This window comes from Macrobrachium nipponense, chromosome 29 (assembly GCF_015104395.2).
Source record: "Macrobrachium nipponense isolate FS-2020 chromosome 29, ASM1510439v2, whole genome shotgun sequence".
Taxonomy (NCBI): domain Eukaryota; kingdom Metazoa; phylum Arthropoda; class Malacostraca; order Decapoda; family Palaemonidae; genus Macrobrachium; species Macrobrachium nipponense.
The window spans coordinates 9,449,137-9,456,849 of record NC_061092.1 but is presented as its reverse complement, the minus strand read 5'-3'; the positions used below and the strand labels follow the sequence as shown (position 1 = coordinate 9,456,849).

The window sequence follows — 7,713 nt, the reverse complement described above, 5'->3', positions numbered from 1 at the left end:
AAAATAAAGCTGAAATTCAACAAAAATATTGTAAAAATGAAGCTTAAATTAAAAAAATATATATATACTTTAAAACTGAAGCTAAAATAAAAAAAATATTGTAAAAATGAAGCTTAAATTTTAAAAAATACATATACTTTAAAACTGAATCTAAAATAAAAAAAATATTGTAAAATGAAGCTAAAATAAATAAAAATATTGTAAAAATAAAGCTAAAATTCAACAGGCTGTAAAACTGAAACCAAAATTCATCAGATATTCCAAAGAAATATTTATAATATAAAATTCAACAGGGGAACCGTATTGACCAGAAATATTGTGAAACTGAATCAAAAGAATTCCTAAAATACTGCCAAGCACAACATGGAAAATGTAAAAATGAAGCCAAATTCATCAGACACAGTAAAACTAAAGAAATGACTGATAAGGAGACTGTAAATGAACCCAAAACTCAATAAATAGGTATATTGTAAACAAAACCTAGCCAAAACTCATTTGGTAATGTAGAAATAAAGCCAAAGTTCAGCCAAGGCACTGTAAAAATGAAGCCAAATAAAAAAAAAAAACATATAGTAAACTGCGACCAAATTCAAAAAAACTTATTGTAAACCAAAACCAAATTCAAACAAGATACATTACTGTAAAATGAAGGCAAAATTCAACAAATATTCGGCAGATGGAATCAAATCAACAGACACTATAAAAATCAAGCCAAATTTCAACAATGATTTTGTAAAATGAAACTAAAATGAAATTCAATAAAGTAATTGCAAAATCTGCGCTAAAAGTCTAAAAAAATATTTTAATAAATAAAATAAAAATTCAACGAAAATGCGGCAAAAATAGAGCTTGAATTCAACTAATATAAAATGAAGCCAAAATTCGCCAAATGTAACATGAATCCAAAATTTAACAAATATTGAAGAAATAAAGCCAAGATCCAACCAATATATTGTATAAGAGTCTGTCAAAATCAATCCAAAATTCAATAAAGGTTTTGTAAAAATGAATCCAAAATTCAACAAAGATTTTGTAAAAATGAATTCAAAATTAATCCAAATTAAAATCATAATAAAAAATACGGCAAAATTCAACAATGATCAATAAGATATAGCGAAATCAGAGCTCTAATTCAAGCAAAGTATTTCAAAAGTTAAATAAAAATTCAACAAAAATACTCTAGAGTCAAAATTTGTCAAATGTTACAAAATGTGAAGCCAGAATTCGCCTAGGATAAAAAAGTGAAGCCAAACTTCAACAAGTATAAAATGAAATTGAGATTCAATAATAAATTTTTAAAAATCAACAGATATTGTAAAATTAAAACCAAAATTAAAACAATATTTTGTACAATTGAATCCAAAAATCAACAAATATTTTGTAAAAATGAATCCAAAATTCAAAATATTTTATATAAAAAAACCACTTGTTAAATATGAATCCAAAATTCAACAAATATTTTGTATGAAAAATATTTTTCCAAAATGATTCCAAAATTCAAAGATTTACAAAGATTTTTGTAAATGTGAAGCCAAAATTCAAGAAATATATTTAAAACTTCAGGAATAACTTAAAAATGTGAACAACTTTACAATACAGATATAAAAATGGGATAAAAATAAAAAAAAAAATTAAAAAATGAATAATGAAGCCAAAATTCAACGAAGATATTCCAAGAATGAAAGCAAAATTCAAAAAAAGATATTGCAATAATATGGCTAAAACCCATCAAAGATGTTGTTAGCACAGAGCTAAAATTAGTCAAAAGTACTGCAATGATAAAGCTAAAATCCGACACATTGCAAAACCGGAGCCAAACCTCGACAGACATTACAGAAATAAAGCCAAAGTTCAACAGACTTTGAAAAAATATAACCAAAGTTCAACGACGATATGCAAAAATAAATCCAAAATTTCCTTATTGCAAAACAGCTCTGAGCGCATAGTAGGTAGAGTAGTCAATAGGCGGCCTGAAGGGCAGACAAAATGTACATGCAAGAACAAATTCAAGGTATATCTATTTAAAATCAACCATGATATACAATTAGATATCCAAGAAAACTATAATATAAATGAAGGGAAGCTTTTATATAGATCATAATTATATAATAATATATATATATATATTATACATTATATATTATATTATATATTCTTAGGATTATATAATTAATTATATATAATAAATATATATTATACATATTATAATATAAGATATATATATATATATCTAATTAGTATATATATACATATATATATAGATATATACATATACATATAGATATAATTATATATATATATATATATATAATATATAGATATATGCGCGAACACCACAGGAAAATGATAGGCAGAAATCCCAGCGCTTTCGTCTTTACCTTGACAATTTCTTAAGTAAAGACGAAAGCCCTTGAATTTCTGCCTCATTTTCCTGTGGTATTCGCTTATTCAATGAACTCATGTGCATTACTGTCATTATTTAAGCATATATATATATATATATATATATATATATATATATACATATATATATATATATCTATATATATATATATATATATATATATATATATATATATAATATATACAGTCACCACTGTGGGTAGGAGGCACGAAGCTAACTGCGCTATACAAGAATGACAATCAACGGCTAGACAGTCGAAAAATTCGCAAAGGAATGCTTACCGCTTCAAGTGGCTCTATTTATGTACGCCTTGCCCTTGAAACGGATAACGAAAGCTGTCTGGGTTAGTGGGACAACCTTGTTTTCGACAGGGTTGCAAGTGCTTAGTCTAATGAAAAAAATAAGTGTACTAGGTACGAGCTTTCCTAAGGGAACTTTACACCGGAAGACACAGGATAGCGGTTAATAAATGATAAAGGAATCGTTTTCATTAACGTAAATCTGACGGCAATAATCTCTGTTCACTAGACCGACGTCCAGACTCCAGACACAACACTGGCAGCGCTGTTTCTTCATGTCTGGTCTGTTGTCTCTTCTCTTGAGCGATTCGTCGATCTTCTCCCACCTGTTGCCCATTCACCCGGCCATTTTTCTTCCTCTGGTGGGAAGATACGATCGCCTCCAGCCTGCAATTCATTTGGTGGCATAACGCAACAGACTTGCAAGGTTATACAATCCTCTGTTGGCGCGGTGTTGCCGCCCGCTTTAGACTGATGCTTCCCTCCTCCCTCCTGATTTATAACGAACATCCTCCCGCCAAAAAATGCGTTTCTGTATTTTGGCGGTCACGCAATATAGTTAATTAACACGAAGGGTTCATTTCCGCATAAAATTGTGATAATAATATTTAAAGTAAGGGCTACGATCATTAAAAAACCCTTTTTCATTAGACTGCTGGTGGAGCTTCGTATGAACAACCCCTACTTTTGAAGTTAACCGCTTTATTTTAACAATACCCTAAACGCAAATGGGCAATTAGCTTATTACAGAGTCTCCGTGAACGTACACACATTAAGACGCACATCAGTCCATAAATTTCATTGAAAATTTATTATGACCCATTTACGAACACACAGACCTACGCCTTGGCCAGGACGCCAACCGAGGAGGGTCCTGGCTCCCCGGTAGCTACTATTCAGCCTCCGTTTATGTCACTGTTACAGTACGCATAACCGATTTGAGTATTATACAATTAGAGCACAAGCCATAACTTACTTTATGGTATTATGTAAAATGTCGTCTTAAATCCAAAACCGTATCAAATAAGGAATTTTATTCACACAAATGTCAGCAAATCGAACACACCACTCGGCCAAAAGCTACTGACATTCTACGAATCTCTGTCCTACTCCCTCGATCTGTAAGTGTTGTTGTTCAGTAAAAGTATCTTTTAAATACAGTGATTAATACCTAAGTTTCGTTATTAACTGTCATTCTAGCAGGAATTAAGTTTATGTATATATTTAAAAAGTATTTGACAACAAAATATCAAAACCGACAGACGCAATCCCCGAAATTGCCAAGAATTTGAGAAACATAACATGGGTGGTTTGCTTGTGCCTTCAGATGGGCTGCACCTGACACACTTCCGTTGAAGTCGCGGGGAGGAAGGAACGAAATTGTTTACGCAAACCGACTGCGTCGTCGTATCCGTTATGTTTGTGCAGTGGTGCGTATCCCGATTTGCCGCCGGCGTCCTTGCAGATTACGCAATGCAGATGGCGATGTGTGAACCACTCCGAGAGCGTGGAGGGACAAGATTAATAAGAACTTTACCGTCGAATTCCAGTGTTTTGGGTCCCGGAGAAGACACTCCGTAAAGCCGGGTGCAGGTTAGGGTATACAGATGTTTAGCATATTTTTTTTTATATATTCAAAAGATGTATGGCACTTGACTATTTTCCTGAAGGTGACTGGAGCTTTCTTTAGTCTAGTACTAAAATAGCTTAGTTGTATTTTAATCTGGTTTATAATAGAGGTGGATTTTAGCCGACATTTCATGACCCAGTAATGTGTAGACAGGCGGTAAATGAATTAATTCAAGGGGCTGCCATCTATTTGTTTACATTCATCAAGGCGAATTTCCATTCTGTTATGCATAGGCCTAAACACGTGATCCTATGTTAAGTGGCACCTCCTGTTATTAAATATATTAATTCACTGTCATCAGGGTTACGTAACAAATCAAATGGTTTTTGTTAAATACAATATGAGGTTCCTTCATCTAAGCTGCAGTGTTTACATAAGACTCGAGATGAGATAGTTTATCGCCTCAAGTATTCTCTCACGATGTGTCTCCATTTTGAAAAAAAAACGGATTAATGTACTTAATGGGTATCGATTGATCGTTGTATTTATTGTTTCAATAAATTTCTATATGCCCGTAGAGATAACTATGGAGTGGGTGCCCATTAGGTAATCATTAACGTTTGGCGTATTTTTGTTATTATATTAGTCTATTGAGACCATTTGCGATGTTGGAAACATTAGTATTACTGGTAATTGTGGTTTACTAGACTCATGACTCCCGTTCAAAATATTTGGCAATGAGAGAAGTTAGGTAGCAGGGTAAAAAAAACTTCTGCAACATTATTTTGCCAATTAGGCTAACTAACAACCACAGCATGACGAGGTACTTTTTTTTATTGAATTCACCCCCCCAAAAAAAAAACTCAAAATGCCCGCTATTCCCCGAAGACGTAGCGTCCAACTAGAAGTTCATTGCTATATGGATTGCAAATTTCATAGGCTTGTGTCTTATTCTAATGAGACCTAGACGCATTGTGTTCTACTTCCCTCCCAGTAGGCTAAAATAGGCCTAGTATGTGATTGTGTCACATTCTTAGTTTTATATCAACCGTTTCCCAATTGAAAATAAGTCTTAAGGGTTTACAGGGCGTAGCTACATCAGGTAGGTTATTTATTTATTTATTTATTTATTTTTTATAAAAGGACGCTTAATGGATGCACACACAAACACACACACACACACACACACACACACACACACACACATATATATATATATATATATATATATATATATATATATATATATATATATATATAATGTATATATATATGTATATATATTTGTATATATATATATATATATATATATATATATATATATATATATATATATACTACACTGCTCACAGTTATATATGATTGTTGAAAAATAGATATATTTGATGTTTGATATTCAAATATCTAGAATTTAGACGCTTCCTGACAGCCTGTATGCTTGCACTAAATCATTGGCATTTAAAGTTATCTTTTAGACCTATGTAGGCTAGTTAGGCTACTGAGTTGAAACATGCTCAAGTTGAACTTAGCTCTGCCTTCAACTTGATCAGTTATGAAGGCATTCATAACCTAAGAGTTAGGAGCTCTGCATTTGATCTTATTCATAGTTTTTAGCTGGTGGTATTTTTTTTTTGAGCCAGACCTGTCACAGGTGTTGTTCCATAGGGTATTGATTTAGCACCGCTGTTTTTTTCAGTTGTTACTAGAGGCAAGATTGTTGGTCAGGAAAGTGTGTTAGTAGAATATTCATATCATGTAACTTTTGTTGCAGTTATTGGGTTTTGGGAGAAATCAGGACTGTGATGTGTAGAGGATGGGGCTGGATTCCAGTAAGACTAAGACTATATTAGTTATCTAATTGCATATGACACTCCCATTTCATGATTCACTATGCATGCACATCACCATACTTAATGATCGTGGTATTTGGCTTTACTTTTTGTAGCTTTGTACCCCTAAGATTTCCTTCTTTTTTTTCAGCTTGAAAAACATCTGTAGTTTCCAGAAAATTTGGCACCTCATGGTTCAGGAAGCTTCCTGCAATTACAGATATGAAAGTCCCCACCTGCCTCTGATCTTTGTTAGATCCCTTGCTAAAATATTGTACTATATGGATGCACACAGCCTCTTGAGATATTGACCGTCTTTAGTCCATACAGTCATAAATAGTGGCATTGACCTTGCCCCAGGTTGTCATTTCTGAAATATTGTACTAACTTCTTGAGAGCTCGACCCATACGGTCATGAATAATGGTATTTTAATTTTACCTGTCAACATTTATTTAGTTCCTGTTTGGCTGTCGTTCGCAAGTTATTTTTCAGTAGAGAATTTGCACTTTAACCTCTAGCCTATGGGGTTATGCTGAAAAACATAATACTAGTACTACTTCAAGATTCCGTGCAGTGCTTCCCAGACATTCTCCTATTTTTAACCATTGTATATACCTCAATGCACTTATCGTTTTTAATTGTTTATCATTTTTAATTTGTTTAATTCAGTTATGTTATTTTATGCTTCATTCATCCGTCTTCATTTGTGAGCTCGTATTCTCTGAGAGATTGTTTTGCAAGTCAGTAGTGTCCTTTGGGCATGTTCCATAATTGTGCCCAAGCTGGGCAACTTCAACGACAAGAACAACAACAACATCATCAACATCATCATCATCATCAACAGTAGTAATAATTATTCAGGCTCGCATGTCACATAGTGTGCTGGTAGCTTTGCAGATTAACCTATTTAGGACAGAAAAAAGACGTTTAGGTGTTGTGTAGCTCTGGAGTTAGACTGAAATAAAATAGCACAAATGATGCAACCCGTCGCAGCGCTTAACTTTAGGGACATTGAAAGGATTAATTATTTGTAGTCTTTTTGGGAATGAGACCGAACTCTAGACCTTACTTTTTACCTTAAATAATTTACCGTTCTCCCTCTCAATGATTTAATGTGCTGGTGTAATGATGGAAGGTTCCTTTTTAAAAGGTCAACCCTAATGAGGGGAAATGAATGAGACGGAGATTTTTTTTTTCTTTTTGCCACATTTTGAAAATTTCAGGCCGAAATTGTCAAAATCGGCCAAGTTTGAATTTTTATTTTATTTTATTATGTTCATTTTATTTTTTGTTTACAATTTTACCTTGAAAGCAGCACGTAAAAGCTTTTTTTTTTGTGGGGGGTGGGCGTTTTCGCAGATTTATCCCCATATCTTTAAAAGATGGATAAATGAAATGCTGCTATTATTATTATCATTATTATTATTATTATTATTATTATTATTATTATTATTATTATTAATTGCTATTATTTGGGGGGGAGGTGGGCGTTTTCGCAGATTTATCCCCATATCTTTAAAAGATGGATAAGTGAAATGCTATTATTATTATTATTATTATTATTTTTTTTTTTTTTTTTTTTTTTTTTTTTTTTTTTTCCCACAAAGCCT

At 32.5% G+C, this 7,713-nt stretch overlaps 1 protein-coding gene across 1 annotated transcript in view; it reads right to left on the bottom strand.

Moving 5' to 3' along the window:
- The window catches only part of LOC135206105 (cholesterol 7-desaturase nvd-like), a 271,484-nt gene extending 267,707 nt beyond the window's left edge, over positions 1 to 3,777 (bottom strand). Inside the window, exon 1 of the mRNA XM_064237333.1 lies at positions 3,680 to 3,777. The gene's annotated coding sequence lies outside the window, so the exon portion shown is untranslated. The remainder of the gene's footprint in view (positions 1 to 3,679) is intronic.
- Between the last annotated feature and the right edge of the window lie 3,936 nt (positions 3,778 to 7,713).